An 18,327-nucleotide genomic window follows, 5' to 3' on the forward strand; every position below is an offset into this window, starting at 1 on the left:
CTCAGACTGGCAGAGGTGGAAATAAATGTACATATTAATGTCTGTCTTTAGTTTGTCTTAAGTTTGTCTTAAGTCAAACTTAAGACAAAATCCTAACTTTACTACTACTAAATGCCTTCTGTGAATACCAAAAGTAGTAAGTTTAGGATTTTGTCTTAAGTTAGTTCTGTGAATCGGCCACTACTTCTTTGGGCCTTCATGAATTAAAATGCGGGGGTCTGTTGCAGATTGCCAGCTTTGGGTAGTTCGATGTTCGCGGGCTTTAGATTGGATTGAGGCGCATCGTCCAATTTTTCTTGAGGAGCTTTGCATTACCCTGGGTATCGGTGTATCCGAGGGACGGCTGCAACAATGAGCAGTGTTGCCTACACCACGGACATTGTAGTTTGCTATGGCAAAGCTGGATCTATGCAGAGTTGCGGCTCTGTCATAGAAAACTTTGCTTCGCAAGATGGAAACGAGAGGAGGATTATTGCTCTCACTTTTATTAAGCAAAGAAGATTTGCTTTTGGGCAAAGGGAGCTTGCATGGAGCTGCTGACTTTGTTGAAAATGAATACTGGGTAACATTAACAAAAGGTTGCAGATCACAAGTTCACCAAATTTCATCCCAACAGTTTCTGCAACATTGAATGCCACGTGTAGGTCATAAGTTCACTATACTTTATCCTAACAGTTTTTGGAACATTCAACAGTATGTGCAGGTCAGAAGTGGACTATTTTTTTAAAGTTAGAAAATAACCTTCCAAATGCAAATAGTAGGTGTGGTTGCGCCTCTCACGTGTGATCTTATCCTATGTAGTGTACGTTTCAAACATTTTTTATAAACCAATGAGAAACATATTTTTTTTTACAAAAGTAATATGCACATTAGTTTACACCACATAATGTTGTTATGACACAATCAGTTATCGATTTCTGAAAAAAAAGCTTGTTTTCCACCTCTGTGATGTTGCAAGGGTTACATGGTCTTGTGTGTAACGTATAGGGATGAATTGGGGTGTAATATCGGCCGGGGTACTGTACAAGGAATATTCTTTTGCAGATTGAAGCTTGTGGGAAAATACTGGGGGGCTGAGGCGGGGGGGGGGGCTTTGACACAGACATGCTTTATTAACTTCAGTGAGATGAAAAAAATGAAATGTTGTTTCCACGCTTTGTGCATTGTTTTGTGCAGACTTCTGAAGGACATGTGAAAGTAAGTTAAGGTATTTTTAGGCAACGAGCTTGTGATGTTCCTGCGTATATCACAGGGGCAACAGATCGAGAGACTGGGAATAACACGTCCCTTGAGACCCCCCCACTCCTTTCCTCCCGGTCCCTAACAGTTTTTCTCCCGTGGTATGTAAAAGGAAGGTAACAGTGGCATGTGTGTGTTGACTGTCACGGGGCTGCTGGGGGCATCTGACGGGCAGACAGAAAGTTATAATCAATTTCTGTGCTATATAAAAAAGCCACACACATGGGCATATTTTAAAGGAAGTGGCAGAGAGAGTCGTTAGCGTTCTGGGCCTAATTTGTCTTTCCGCCACTTCAGAAATATGGGGCTGCACTATATTAACAAGGATATGGTGGAGCCTTGCATTTCTCACTGCAATGACGCTAAGTTTCACAACTTAGGGCCAACGTCAGCATTCGTGCACCAGAGTGTAAGGGTGTCTGCGAGCAGGGAGGTTTGTTTATGTACAAGAAGGTGTCCCTTCCTGCACATAAACAAACCTAAATTGCTAGTTTGTAATTTACGTGTGTGCTGCTTCACACAGCACAGATGTAACTTACAAAACAGCATTTTGAAAAGATGTTTATGTACAGGAAGGGATATCTTCATAACCAAACCATGGCATTTTGCTTTTTGTATATGTGCTGCAGAAGGCAATACACATGGAAAAAGCAAAAACGAGGAGAAATAAAGCATTTCTTCTCGTTTCTCTAAATAAAGACCAGGGTTTTTATGGTCTTAACTCTGGCGTTGCCTCCTATTAACGCTGCCCTTATTAATAGGATGCAGCATCAAAATCAATGGGTGTTGAGGTGGGATGCCCCTCACAGTACCCACTGGATGCCCCTTTCAAACTAAACATTGCGTGAAAGGGGGCTTTTTTAGCAAGGCAGTGTTAAACTATGTTAAGTGGCTTAACGCTGCCTTGTTAATAAGGCGAGGCCCCTATCGCCACCACAACATCAGTGAAAGTAACATTGTGGTGGCGATAGGGGCTTGTTAATATGCCTCAGAGTTGCAACTTACACATAGCTCAAATTTGCATTGCTCGATGATTGGTGTTAACATTTAATTGTGCTAAGGTATGTCTATGCTTTCACACAAATTATATATTGGAAGATGCGATAGCTATAAAACACAGGTATACATGTAGTTGTATGTTTCTTTTAAGTATGCTGCTAGTACGAAAAGGCACAGGAGATATATGCATTGTAATAGTAATATGACGACACTGTCAACTGTAACTTGAAAAGAGTTTCTGGTTTGCATTTGCTTAGGCTCAAGATTGTTAGTAGTTGGTGGGTAGTGAACATGGGGCAGGAAAATAACGTTAACAACATAGTGGGAAAAACAAATTAACTGTCAGTAATGACACAGACATGATACATTTAAAAAACAATTATTTTAAAGAACATGGCGTAATGTGCAGTATATGTGCCATAAGAAAAAAGAAAGTGTATGATTGAATTAAAATCAGAATAGTAGTGAATCGACATCTGATAAAGGGAGATGTTATCAGAAAAAGAGAATAGAGAAAGGACCATCTTGAGTTACATTTCTCTCGCAGCCAAAAAGAAATGTTATTATAAATTAGAACATCTCAGATGTTTATCTGCAGACTACATAACATTTAATATAGATAGTAAAGTTCCCAACTGCCAAGTCGACTAGCTCTGTAACAACTAGGCAGAGTGGAAACATCAAAAGAGCATAACCAAGTCTGTAAAGGGGATTCGTAAAGAAAGTTAATGTCTGAAATTCCAAAAAAGAAGGAAAAGCGGAAAGAGAAATAGTAAAATAAAAATAAAAATAAAAATAGTGTTCTTGAAGTGTAGAAATGAGAGCTTGTCAAATCTGGTTACCATGTGCACTTATGGAGATTCATTGGAGCTCAAGAACTCAGAAGCACGGTGATATGCAATCAGTTCCAAAAGGTCATCTGCACCTCTCCAAGCAAAGAGGGTGGCCATCCAATTTAGCAAGTTGAAGGAACAGACATGGTCATCATAATCTTCTGCAAGCAGGACCATGAAAGGGCAACTTGCATGATATTCAATGATAGTCCGTTGCAAGAGGCTCTCCGTATGAGCGCATGTACTGTATCTTCCCTTTATTGCGTTATTATAGGCATCCATCAAGCACGTGTCTGTGGAACAAATTTGGTCATGAGCCACTAATGGAGGCAGCAACACTTCATAATCCAGGGGATTGTGTGAAGTAGTAGAGAGGCAGACATGGAGATCGCATTTATAGTGGCACCGGAGACAAAAAAACAGGTTGAACACAGGTGATGTACACCTAGCGGAAATTCAGGCGATATCTGATGCCAAATATCGCAAATGGCAAGCATTTAAAAATTTGTAGCATTCGTCAACAGTTTAGCTCCATTTGTTCTGGATGGGGTTGAAGCAGAGGATGGGCAGCCATTTTGTAGTAGTGGCTATAGAACAACTTTTCCAGAAACAAGGAAAGAGCACCAAGGGACCCGCCAAATGCGCTTGGAAAGTTAGTCTGAATGAAATCCGGTATTAGTATAAAAGTAGTCTGAAAAGAGATAAGAAGGCAGGAGTGGTATAGTTTAGAAAAATGTGGTAGGCCTTGAGTTTCAGACTGATTAAATATTTGGTGTATAAATTGTGCAAAATGTAGTGGCAGATTTGCATAGAAGACTGAGTCAATGTCACTTGATAATTTAGCCACCTGTTATTTCAAGGTCGCACAATATGAGACCCGCTTGTTGTTGAAACAATAGCGCTTTCTGTTAGTGTTCGCTATGAATATATGTTTTCAAAGTAGGAATGGAAAGCCACACCAAACTATCTTCAAGCGCATGTGGGGGAGGAGAAAAGACAGTGCTTACACGTTGTGAAAGACTTGGTCTGTACGGGACGCCTGCTTGTAGGTCAGAGCACTTGCGGTTATTTGAAATAAGATGATTGTTTTTCAAATGCACACTGAGCATGGGATTAACAGCAGCTACTGGAATTTGTTTAAAAAACTATTTATATTGGGAGCTGAAAGTTAAAATTGCTGTTTAATTTAACTTGTGTATAAACTAAAGAATAGTGAACAAAGCAAAGTGTGGTGGTTCTCTGTTACTAAAACTTACTTATCTTCATTTTGACAGCAAAATGCAAAAACAAACAATGAAATTCATGAATAAAAGTAGTTTCAAGGTAGTGCAATCATGGAGGCTGTGGTATACAGAGATCAATCAATCAGACATTAGCAACAGGTACTACCCATGCACTCCCACAATAACTGAGAAATTACTCTCAAAGTCATCATTTGACTTAGGCAGTTTCCGTGCAGTATTGTAAACAGGAAGGTATAATCTTTTTAATAACACAGGGGCATATTCTAAAGCCCCTATCGCCACTTTTAGCAAAGTTGTCATTTTTTGAGTACAGAAGTATGCATGTATATATGTATACTTATGAAATAAACATAAGTTTCAGGGACTTTATCGTTAGAAATCTTCATTTAAAAAACCTTTGAAATTCACTGAAAAAAACATAGGTTTTAGGGACGTTATAGTTAGTTGGACATTTCTCTTGTACATTACCAGAGAATTTTGGACGTTGTAGTTAGTTGAGTTAACTATAACTCGTGCCTCCGCAATGCACAGCTGATGACGTCACATATTACATCATTCATGAAATGGTCAGTGACATCATAGATGACATCTCAAATGACATCACTGATGACATCATCCACGTGATAATCTGATGAACTTCCACACACCCTAATATAACATTTGATACAACCACTCTAAAATACAGACTACCATTTTGGAAACCATAGAGACACAAATACCAGTTACTACATACCCACTCACTGATTCTTAAGTATACACACACATGTACTCATTCACCCATACAGTCACTCATATATGCAGTCATTCATCAATAAAGCACTATCATATGCACTCATACACCTATACAGACACACACACTGCCACTCATCCATGCAATCAATCGCACACCTAGTCAGTCATGGAAAAAATCAATCACACTCCCATTTACTCACCTATATAGTTATACACACACCACCACAGTTATTCATACACATACTAACATATACTTACTCTCTTATATAATCACTGATACAAGCACATACTCATCAATACAGTATCTCTCACAGTCATTCACTCTCACATATAGTCATTTATATACTCCAACATTCACATATACTACCTTTCACAAATGTGGTTACTCAGACATGTACCACTGAGCCATTCATTCACCCACCAACACAGACATACACCCACCCACCCTTACAGTCCCTCACAAATGCACTCTTGAACCCATACACCCTGTGAATCACCTACTTACACATCTATGCACAGAGGCACAACCCCCCCCACCCACCCACACAGACACTCAGCCACCCATACAGATACTTAGAGAACCAATCAATAACCCATATACACACACATAGCTACTCACCAAGCCATGCAGCTGCTTACACACCAACTGACAGATTAATACAGACATTCACACAGTTTAGCCACTAACCCACGCATTCAGGAAGATACGATTAATCACTCACTTATACAGTCAGTCACGCACCTACTAAATCATCCATTCAGTCAGTTATATACCCACTCATTCTTCAGTATACCGTGGTGTATATATAAAACATATATAATCTTTACAGAAACACAGTCACTGGGTGATGTCATCAGTGATGTCATTTGAGATGTCACTGACCATAAATGTTCAACTAACCATAACGTCCCTGAAACCTATGTTTTTGTCAGTGAACATATATATATATATAGATACATATACCCCGTAATGTAAAACATTTAAAAAACAAACCATTTTAATTACAAATAAAGAAAGCAAACATAAAAAATGACAATTTACTAAAAATATTAATAATTGAAAATATTAGCCAGTTCATGTTTAGTATCTATAGTATCTATAAAATTGTAATGAAAAAATCTATTTATTGGTAAAGTTGGATTTATAATTCCAATTTTGAAAATTACACTTTCAGACAGTTGGCATGTCCTGCCCATAGCCTTTTCATACCTGCAGTCTATCTTATGTCACATGACTGGGTGTAACTGAAAGTTAGACTTTGTGAATTCCTCCCAGAAAGTCACACAATAGAGGCGTTAGGTGTGCCTGAATGAACCAATGGCTGTGCTCTGCCTTCACACAAATGACATCACCTCCACATTGTTATTGCAGCCAGCTTTGACACAGGGCAGAGGAGTCAGTAAATTCCATGACTTCTAAGAAACTTTCTAAAAGCGTCTCCCCCCTTCCAGAGGAAGGGAACCAGGTATAAAAAACTAAGACCCTCAGCCCCACTCTTCAGCTCAATTTCTGGATCTGCGGAAGGACTCTTAGAGGACTGCCTGCTGCTGTGACCTGCTGCACACTCTGGAAGACTGCCTTGCTATATCTATAAGGACTGCTTTGCTGCCTGGAGGCTGCCTTGAACCCTCAGAGGCCAGCCCTGCTGTTAATCCAGAGCATCTTCACCTGCACCCTGGACTACAATTGTGACACCAAGGACTAGATTTCGGGCCTCCTATTCAGAGCCACAGAGACACAAAAGGCTTCCACCATCTTGAATCCACACATGAACCCAGTCTGAGTAAGTCCTGTACTCCCAAGTCGAGTCCCACCAGTCCTGGACACTTGGTTGTGATGTGAAAGGTGCCCAGATAGCCAAAATCTAAAACTGCTCTGAAAACTAGAGTAGACTGGGACTGACCTGCTTGTCTATCTGCCCAAGGTGTATCTCTGGCTGGCTTGACTTTGCTGCTTCTCCCGCTATGTTCTTCTTCACTCCCCTCACCGGGCACCTGGACACACATACACAGGCACACACTAGCTCTCCCCAAGGTCGAGAGCCACCTGTGTCCCCCTTATCAGAAAGATTTATTTGTTGTTTATAACTAGGATGCTTTGCTAAGAATGTGAAATCGGTTTATTGTACCTCACAAACTGTATATATGGTCAGCTAAGTCTTCTGAACATTAAGATTCTTTCCTTAGACGCATTCTGTCGATACTCTCCCAGCCGCTGCTTTTAACTAAACAAACTTGTTCATATTTTGCCAAACGCCTCTTGTCTTTTCAGTTTTTTCAAGGTAAATTCATACCCAAGCAACAAACCCTTTCAAGAGGGGAGAAGCTTCTAGAGCTTTCCACCCACTGAGGTGTCAGGTAGGGGTGGGTGAAGAATTCAGCCCTGCATGCAGAGTTTGCAGTATTGCCCACTCACCGAAGAGTGCGGAGTTCTGAAAAAGTCCACAAAGTGATGCAAAGCAAGTTTTTTTCTCTTGTGCGGCTCACCACAATGGGTTGCTGAGGGCTCATGGGAATAAACCTCGCTCTAGACTTCCTCCCAGCGAGATTTCTCATCGCGGGTGGTTGCTGCAGGTCGGACCGCTTGCGTTGAGAAATCTGCTGTTCAAGTTGAGGAAACTGTCACTTGAGTATAATGTCTACTCTAGCAGTAGAAAGCAGCTTTGCCCTTTGGCGCAACACATGGTGCTGTTTGCGCTGATTTTACAGCATGGGGCAAAATCTTGGTACCAAAAATCAGCGCGAGCAGTGCGACTTAACAGACTGCCCCACTGGCAGAACTCCGTGGAGCGCGGCAGAGTTTTTCTGGCACTACGCAGAGTTCCGGGGAGTAAAAGTCTGCAAACTCCACCCAGGCTTAGTGTCAAGCCTCCCTTTTGCCTCCCTTTTTCCTCCTTCTCCTGCACAAGCTTGTCTAGGGTCACAATAGACTTTTGACAAGTCCTTTGTGAGAGTGCTCCGGCTGAGCCACAATGTGCAAGCATGGTAGGTGACAATTCCTCCCCATCATTAACTCAGAGTGGTCAATCTGGAGAACCGGGCCTTATGGGCCGAGCGGCGCAGGGTACGCCTAATATCTCCGGGTTCACCTGCCTTGTCAAACAGAGACACAAGACACTCTGTTAGGCGTAGAAAATTGGGTTTATTAGCTGCAGCTAAGCACAGTTATCCAAGAAGTACATGGTATGTTCTTAGGAGACTGCCACTTAATTCCGTGGCGCACAATCTTTTATAGGACACATATTTACAACGTCTACTCCCAAAACATACAAAACTGACAAATAGGATACGTTTGAAAACAAGCTATCAAGTATCTTGAATATGCCCTTCTTTCAGACCCCGTGTTCTTTCCTCCCCTCAAGTTAATCAATGCTAGTGCCTGTAATCCAATTTGCAGGTGGCAGGACGTATCTACGTGCCTCAAAGGATAGTTGTGTAATAGGAGAATACAAGGAGAGAATAGCGAAGGCCAGTCAAATAAGATAAAGTAAGAAAAGAATGGTGAGACCCAAACAGTCAACTAAGACAAGGATCAATCAGTCTAGACATGGATTAACAAACTCGGCCAGACCCTGACATCAGTTTCATAAACAAGGACAAAGGGTTACTTTTTAACAGAAGAGACGCATAGCAGCTGGAAAAGCAAAAACACTACCTTTGCCGTGCTGCCTGGGTGAAGGCAACACAAAATGGCGGCTGGACACAAAATGGCGGCTAAATACGAAGCGAAGCCGAAAACCACAGAACCTCAGCCCCTCCTTTTGCCATTACTCAGGCAAAACACAAAGGACTCAAGTTAGTCTGAGTCAATGTCAATGGTCATGAGGTCATTGAGCTGTTGCTGCAACATCATTTTAATGTTCTCTGTTTTCTGTGACACAGGCTTTGGGACACACAAGGTGGCACAAAGACTACAAATGGCGGGGCCACACTGCAAACAAAGACAGCACCAGAAAATGATGGCTAAAATCATTCCAAGGAAAGTTAACACTTTCCATCCCCATGTGGACAGTAGTCCCCAAAACCATCCCATCACAGACCAATCTCCTGTGTCCTGATGAATAGACTCGGAAATTACGTGTAACTTAGAAATGGCTTGGTATACTGTAGGGGCATTATCAGGAATGTAAATGCAGCAACTAGACCCAATCCATTTACAGACTCCTCCTCTATCTGCAAGGACAATGTCTAAAACCATTCTGTTTTGCAAAGTCATACGACGATCCGCCTGAAGTTCGGCTGTCAGATTACTCAAGGCTCCTGAAGTCACATTTATCGTAGCCTCAACAACACGAACTAGCTGTCTAATGTTTCTGCTATTGGCCATTGGGCCCCAAAAAGGAAGAAACCCTTTGATAAAGTCTCCTCCCTCTTGTCCAGCTGTGTCTTCAGAATCAATAACCCCTCTGCCATATCTTTTTTTGTGATGACCTGAAGGAGCAGTGTATGTCGGGGGAAGAAGGAAAGCCACATAACATCTTCCTGAAAATTAGATGGGAAGCCATGTATAGGCTCTATCATGACAAACAAAATATGTACCTTGAGATGATACCAACGGTGAAGAAATCAAGGGTGAATAGATGTATGTATGGGAACAAACACTCATTTCCTGTTTATTCTTATTATTCTGACCATTTATCTGCAGACATAAGTTACCTCAATGAGGTATGGTCCAAATTGGCAAAGATCTTCTTTGTCTAGCCTTATCAGTGAGGCTGGTAACGTAACGAGTCACGTTCCAACCGTCATATGTTCGTTTCTCATCAACGGGAGTATTACCAATCTCTGCAATTTTAGCCATAGTCACTATTCCCTTTATCAAAGAACTATGACTAAAATCTGCCCCACCAGTATATGGACCACCAGGAGAATATCGAAGTTGATTCTGGTATGCATTAGAAAACATAGCCAAATAAGCCCAAGCGGAACCTTCATAAGAAAACGGAAGGACTAAATATGGCATCCCTTTCTCAGTGTTATGGGGCATAAGCCCACAAACCCAACAATCAGTAGTGTTGACTACCAGTTGATGTTGATGTAACAACTGGATGAATGAATTGTTGAAGTATTCTGTTCTCCTAATTTGCTCATGATCTGGGAGTGTATAGAACTTATGCGGGGAGGTAGTAGTAGAAAAAGGCAAAGAAACAGAAGTTGGAGCAGGTGTTTGCTGCATAGTGTGGACAACCCAACCCACACAAGCTAATAAAATACATAAACATACTAAAATACACAATGCTACGCCACATCGACTAAACAATAATTTCTTATACTTGTTTTTCATTTGAACCTTTTTATCATTCCCTCCCACTTTATTATCCATTCTCTAAAGCGTTGCTCACGGTAATCTTCCTAGATCACTTAGTTGTGGTTATTAGCCGTCCTATGACACTGCAAGTCCTGCAGACCTATGTCACTACTCAGGTCACAGCCTAAGACTCATACCGTGACCCTGCAACTTGATGGATAGTGAAAAAGGAAATGTCTTTCAAAAAGAGTAACCAGAAAAAAAGAAAAAGTTCAATTGTCTTTAGTCAACCTAGGTCTTAGGTTGTACTGCGTCTTGCCAGGTATCGTTTGATCTCGAAACAAAGTCTCTGGGTTCGTTGTAGTCAATCGCAAACGTGTTGGTACAGCTTCTTGCAACACGTCGTCATCTTCTTTCTCAGAACTTGTCCAGTCCAGGCGTGCACTACTGAAAGGTACAAATCGGGGTACTTTTTCACTCTCGCTGTCACCTACACCTTCTCGGACCCACTGGTCGTAAGGTAAAGGCAAAGGTACCCTCTTACAGTGCACGCCGTGGACCCAATTTTTCTTCCCGACGACCTTCACTGCTGTACGTGTTACGAGGATCACCTGTCGCGGCGGCCCCCAACGAGGTTCCAAATTCTTCTTCCTCTGAAAATTCTTCAGACAAACAAAATCTCCGGGTTGAATGGAATGACCTGGATCTGAGGAAGCCTCCGGCAAAGCATTTTGAACCTGTTGATGAATAACACGTAATTTAGTGGTGAGGTCATGCAAGTATTCAACCAACAATGGGTATGGAATATCCAAATTATTTTTCGGTCGAGGGACTCCCCAGACATTGGCTGGGCGCCCAAAAACGACCTCATAAGGACCAACAGCCTGATTCATGAAGCGAAATAGCGCCCGCAATGGCTGCGAAAACGCAATTGCGGGTGCAAAACACGGAATCGGCATTCAAGTACGAAATAGCGAAATCGCAAAAAAATAATAGCGAGCGGAATAGCGATTACGCTGTAAAAGTCGCAGACTCCGGGAAGTCGAGCATTAGCGATAATGAAATAGCGACCAACCACGGAATCTGCGAATTGAATAGCGAAACGCAATATTGTCTCAATCGGCATTCATGAAAGAAATACATTAGCGAAAAATCGCTAAATCGCACATTAGCGCGGCGCAATTTAAGGACAACTCAAAGCAGGTGGTAACCATAAAAGCCATGATTAACCAAAATTTGAAAAACTGTTAGCCAATCACCAACAGGTCCAGGCCTGACCAATCACACATAAGGACATTCAGCAGCAGCAATAGGCGTTCCACAATGCCTGGGATGTACATGGTGGTGAGGCGGCGAAGGCTACAGCGAGCAGCACGGAGGAGACGCATGAGGCAGGCAAGGATTTACCGGCAGCGGGTCACCTTGCTGGGGCAAACCAGAGAACAGATTTATGCTAAATACAGGCTGAATGGGGAAATGATCACCTGGCTGATACAAGAACTCGACCCCATCATGCAGCACCCAACAAGGCGAAACAATTCTGTGCCCACACATGTGCAGGTATTGTGCAGCCTGCACCTCCTGGCATCCGGCAGTTTCCAGGGCATAGTAGCCGCTGCTGGGGGGATTTCCCAGCCCACCATGTCACGCTGCCTCCACACTTTTGTTGACGCCATGCTCACCCAGCTCCACCGGCACATCACATTTCCCACGAGCCAACAGGATTTGGACCTCACAAAACTACAATTTTATAATGTTGCCCATTTTCCCCATGTCCTTGGCTGCATAGACTGTACCCACGTCGCCATCTGCCCACCAGCTGGCACGGAGTATATGTACCGCAACAGGAAGTCGTACCACTCCCTCAACATACAGATGGTCTGCAATGCCAAGACCATCATCACTGACATTGTGGCCCAGTACCCAGGGAGTACCCATGACTCCTTTATCTTCAGGCACAGCGGACTCCACACACGACTGATCAGGGGAGAGTTTGGGGAAGGACACCTACTTGGTAAGTACACTTTGTCTACAATGTCACATTGCTATGAAGTAACTGCGCTGCACAGGCAATCAACATCTGCTCCTCTCATTCAGGTGACAGTGGCTACGCCCTACGGGAATACCTCCTGACCCCTTACCTCAACCCTGCCACACCTCAGCAACGCCGCTACAATGTTGCGCACATCCGGACAAGGAACTGTATTGAAAGGACATTTGGCCTGCTCAAGAGCAGGTTCCGTATACTGCACAAGACAGGTGGGGCCATGTATTACAGTCCTGCAGCGTGCTGCCGCATTGTGGCTGTCTGTGCAATGCTTCATAACATTGCAACCAAGCGCCGGATACCAGTTGACATCTCAGGCAGTGAATCTGAGGGGGACGACCGGCCACCAGCACATGCGCACCATGCACGCGGGGAGAACCCAGCTGAAGGCCACAGACGTCGCAACCACATCACAGCTAACAATTTCTAGCCCACCCCCTTCCCCCACCCCACATATCACAATTGCATGCAAACTGTAATGATTACACAAGGCGTATGTGTGCACCAAAATAAATATATTTGTTTGAATCACAAAAAAATAAATGGGTCTTCGTAACAACTATTTACAAAATGCAGTATTCATGCATACTGCATGAGACGCTCCATGGCAGGCTTAAGTTCAGCCTGCGCCTGTGTCCCTGACACAATGTCATTGGCGCCTCCGGCGCACAATTCCCAGGCGCCTGGGAGCCTCTTCCTCTTCCTGGGCAGCTGGAGCTGGGGCAGCCCTTGTGCTGCGCCTAGGTGGGGGGGCCTGCGTGGCAGAGTGGCTGCTGACACTAGAGGCACCCTCACTAGCATCATCACCCCCCACAAATGCCGGAATCACAGGTGCGTGCAGTGCGGTGACGGCGGTTGTCAAATGCTCCAGCACCCGGGTAATATCCTCGCAGCACTGGACGAGTTGGTGCTGCTGGGTTAACGAGCGCCGCGCAAGCAGGGTGGTGGCATTTGCCGAGGCATAATTGGAGCGGCTATAGGTGGACAGCCGGCTCAGCAACTGGTGGTGGCGCCTGCTAGCAACACTTCGGTGCTTCACCAGCGCTGCAGTGTTGTGTTCCATAGCCGTCGCCATGCGGTCAATGGCCGCCGTCATGCGGTCCACCCTCTCGCCCACTCCCGCCACATTGCGGCCGATCTTCTGCAGCTGGAGCTGGATGGCTCCTTGCTGCTGCGACTGGCGCTGGTGTAAACGCAGCATGCGCCGCTCCACACTCATGCAGGTGTGGAAATGGCCATTGCCCCTCCTGGTGGTCGGCCGCTGTGTAGCGGATGTGGCTGGCCCAGATGGTGGTGGACGAGCTGCAGGTCTTGCAGCAGCTGGTGTTGCAGGTGCGGCAGGTGTGGTGGGTGGCCTGGCCTTGGCAGCCGGTGGGCCTGAGGCGGATGCAGCAGGCAAGGTGGGTGGCCTGGCCTTGGCAGCCGGTGGGCCTGAGGCGGATGCAGCAGGCAAGGTGGGTGGCCTGGCCTTGGCAGCCGGTGGGCCTGAGGCGGATGCAGAAGGCAAGGTGGGTGGCCTGGCCTTGGCAGCCGGTGGGCCTGAGGCGGATGCAGAAGGCAAGGTGGGTGGCCTGGCCTTGGCAGCCGGTGGGCCTGAGGCGGATGCAGCAGGCAAGGTGGGTGGCCTGGCTGCTGGTGTTGGCGCTGCCGCAGGGGCTGGTGGCTGGGTAGCAGGTAGGGATTCCTCCTCCTGGGCCTCCTCGTCGATCAGCAGCCTCTCACTGTCGCTGCTATCTCCCGCACCTGTGAGGGTAAGTGGATACTCATTAGGTGCATGTGACTGTCAGACGTGCAGATGTTACATGCATGCTGGGTGTCATTCCCTGGGTGGCTGTGTATTTGCGCACTTTGGAACCTTTCGGGCCGCATTGTGGTACTACTACATTGTGGACATACTACGTCTCCCACAATGCTTCAGGGCATTTCCTGATGCACGGCATGACTAAGGGCCAATGAGTGAGCCTATTTGGTCAGGGGCGGTCATAGGGGACAGGGTCGCAGTCGCATTCCACTTACCTTGGGTGTCTTGGGTGGGGCGGGAGGAGTCCAGAGGGGTCACGCCAACACACTCCTCCCTCTCCAACGTGTCCTCTACCCGGTCCTCCAGGGGGGTGTTGGGTGGGACAGTCGGTCCACCACCTCCGGTGCCTGATGCCTCACCAAGGCGCTCCGCCACCCTCTCCTTGGCACGCCCTCGGAGGTCGTACCACCGCTTTTTTAATTCCTCCAGGGACCTGTCCGCAACGCCCACAGAGTTCACGCTTGCGGCAATCCCCACCCAGATCCTCCTCTTCTCCTGCTCTGGGACCCTCCGGGAGTTTGCACCAAACAGCTGGTCGTGGTTGGCCACCACACCCTCTATGAGGTTCTCCAGCTCCTGTTCGGAGAATTTCAGTTTGCGCTTGCGGCCAGCGCTGTTGCTGGGTCCGGGCTGCGGGTCGTCTGACATAGCGGTCGCTATTTCGGCGGGGTCGGGATGCGCAAACGGCGGGTTGGTGGCAGCTTTCCGTCGTGGACAGTCGACTGATAGCGTCACTGTGGTGTTTGGGGGTGGGATTTGGCTGCTTCCTGGTTGTGATGTCATCACGGTGCTCGGAATGCGTCTTCCCGTTTTCCAGATCCCGCGAGAATGCGACTCGCAATCCCGTGCAATCGGGATTGCGAGCGCAATCTCGTGCGATCGGGATTGCGAGTCGCAATCCCGATCGCAGGTACCCGGAAATAGCGATTATTCTGCGTTTTTTGTGGGTCGCTAACGGCTTTAGCGCCCGCATGCGAGTCGCTATTTTTTCTCCGAAAAGTACATGAATGCCGTTTTGCGTTTCCTCAATAGCGAGTCGCTATTGATCGCTATTAGGGACACGCAAAACGGCCCGTACATGAATCAGGCTGTAAGTCCTAAACGAGAATGTACAGGTGTTCTCGTAGAGAGAAGTGCCAAGGGTAAAGCATCGGGCCAAGCAAGACCCGTGCTGGCCTGAATCTTTGCTAATTTGAGCTTGAGAGTGCCATTATAGCACTCTACCAAACCCGCTGACTGAAGGTGGTTTGCCGCATGGAATTTCTGCCTAATACCAAGACCTGCACACACCTTCTACATAATTTGACCTACGAATTCACTTCCATTGGCACTCCAGACAATGCGCGGCAAACCAAACCTCGGGAAGAATTCCTTCAAGAGGACTTTGGCAGTGGACAAAGCAGTATTATCCTAAGGGGTAGGACTCTATCCATCTGGAAAAGGCACAGACCACCACCAGAACATACTTGAGGTTATTGGAACGTTCCATATGAATGTAATCAATCTGTAATACCTCAAAAGGATACGTAGGGGGAGCAAAATTACCTGCCAGAGTTGGGGTTCCCTTTCCTGGATTATGCATCAAACAAACAATACAATGCTTTACCACATTTTCCGCACATTTAGGGATACCTTCATTCTGCCATACTGGAGCCAGAAGCTTGTATATTCCTTTCGCACTGATATGAGCTGGACCATGCGCCATAGTAACTACAGGCAGTACATAGGCATCTGGTAACAACCAATGTTGGTGTTCTGACAATTCCGTCCAACACCCTGTCACGTCCAACATTCCCGTACTCTCGCTCCACTTTCTCAATTCATTCTCAGTTGCTTCTTCTTGGATCATTTTCACACTTTCTACTGTGTCCTCACACATACCTACTTCTCTGACCCATCTTGCAGGACCTGCAACATACAGACGACTCTTGACATCTTTCGCTGTTTCTTTTGCTACCTCATCTGCAAAGGCATTCCCATGACCCACATCATCAGTGATCCTTTTATGTGCTCTGCACTTCACAATTGCTATCTGAGTAGGCAAGGCAAGTGATTCAAGAACGTCAGTTACCAACTGACCATGCTGTATTTTAGTCCCATGGGAAGTAAAGAATCCTCTTTCCTTCCACAAACGACCGAAGCTATGAGCCACGCCAAAGGTGTATTGGCTATCGGTGTAAACAGTCACTCTCTTTCCCTTTGCCAACACACACGCTCTCGTCAGTGCAATCAACTCAGCTGCTTGTGCTGAATTCTGTGTAATGCGTGCAGTCTCTACTACTGTATACAAAGTAGTAACAGCATAAGCTGCAGTCGTCTCGCCATTAGGAAGCTTGAAACAAGACCCATCCACCCATAGGATCCCATCCGGGTCCACGAGTGGTGTATCTTTTAAATCTATTCTGCCTTTAGTTTCCTCCTCTGTAGGAAGAAAACAATCATGCTGTTCTTGTGTATCTTTCTCTTCTGGAATAGGTAACAATGTTGCTGGATTTAAAACATTACATCGCTTGATATGTATGTGACTAGCCAAAAGCGTCAACTCATACCCAGACAAGCGAGCACTCGTGAGATGTTGCGTTTTCGTTCTGTTCAAGAGAGTATCCACTGCATGTGGTACCATAACAACAAGAGTGTGATCCAATACCAATCCAGCAGATTGGCGAATGGAGATCGCCGCTGCTCCTGTTGCTCTGAGACAACTAGGCAATGCCTTGGCTACCGGATCCAATGTAGCCGAAAAATAGGCACATGGCCTTTGTTTGTCTCCAAATTGTTGCGTTAAAACTGACAATGCACAACCTTCTCTTTCATGTACATAGAGTGTGAAAGGCTTACTATAATCTGGAGTACCCAACACAGGAGCAGAACAAAAAGCAATACGTAAATCAGAAAAACTCTTCTGACATTCATCAGTCCAAGGAAGAGGTAGGGGTGTATCTTTCAGAGTAAGTTTCAACAAGGGTTTAGCCAACAGAGAAAAATTCGGAATCCACTGTCTACAATAAGAGGTAATACCCAAAAAGGCACACACCTCCCTTTGTGTGGATGGTACAGACATTCGTGCAATTGCATGAATACGTTCTGGGGTCAATCGCCTTCCCTCCTTCGACAAGAGATGACCTAAATAGGTAACCTCTTGGCGGCAATATTGTAATTTAGAAGGTGACACCTTATGATGTAAATCAGACAAATGACGCAAAAGCGAAACAGTCACATTTTTACAAACATCCTCTGAATCGGCAGCCACTAACAGATCATCCACATACTGAATAAGAGTAGCACCTGGAGGCAAAGAAAAAGCGTCAATCTGGGATTTCAAAGCCTGACTATAAATGGAGGGACTCTCACTATAACCTTGAGGTACACGTTTAAATCGGAAATTTCGGCCTCCAAGAGAGAAACCAAAGAGATCCCTACTCTCCTCAGCAATAGGAATGCTAAAGAAAGCATTCTTAAGATTAATAACTGAGAACCAAACAGCCGAAGCAGGGATCATTGTGAGCAAAGCAGTAATATCCGGGACAACGGGAAACTGAGGGACAACAATTTTGTTGACCTCTCGAAGATCAATCACAAAAGGGTATACAGGAGGCTTAGAAGGATGAGTACGTTTAAGAACAGGCAGAACAGGACTATTACAAACATTTCCTCTCATTTCTTCAACCACACCCTTCTGAACTAAATCATAAACAATAGCCAACAGAGCTCTTTCGCCATCGTTAGAAATCTTATACTGAGGAATGCGTGGCAATTTAACATCAGGCTTGACAGTAATCACGTAAGGTGGAATTTTGAGCAAACCAACATCATTCGGACCCGTGGGCCAAAGCGTAGCAGGAAGTGAACGCAATTCAAGTGGCAGTTGATCCTTTTTTTTTTGGGGGGGGATTATAAACTTTTATTCGCCATCCATGCACACACACAGCTTTCCGCCTACAACCCTGGGGCCGGCAGCAATCTAGGATTATGTCAATATAATATGCAAGTCCAATGCTTCTGAAAGGGAGAAAGAAAGAAATTGTACCAGACACTGCACCGGCGTCGTCTGGTCTAGTTGTCCAAGCTTCAAATAAAACAACGATATTATTGTTGCAGGAACGCCGTTGCCCCAAGTCCTTACCCCCCAGTTCTCCGGGAGAATGAGTTCGGCGGCCTCCAGTGCTGCATTGGTAGTCTCATGG

General features: G+C 45.3%; 1 protein-coding gene across 1 annotated transcript in view; it reads right to left on the reverse strand.

The window, feature by feature from the left end:
- LOC144828103 (NACHT, LRR and PYD domains-containing protein 3-like) overlaps positions 1 to 18,327 on the reverse strand; it is a 646,597-nt gene that overhangs the window by 20,018 nt on the left and 608,252 nt on the right. The gene's annotated exons all lie outside the window — the stretch shown is intronic.

The sequence above is a fragment of the Lissotriton helveticus genome, chromosome 4_1 (assembly GCF_964261635.1).
Source record: "Lissotriton helveticus chromosome 4_1, aLisHel1.1, whole genome shotgun sequence".
NCBI classification, from domain to species: Eukaryota; Metazoa; Chordata; class Amphibia; order Caudata; family Salamandridae; genus Lissotriton; species Lissotriton helveticus.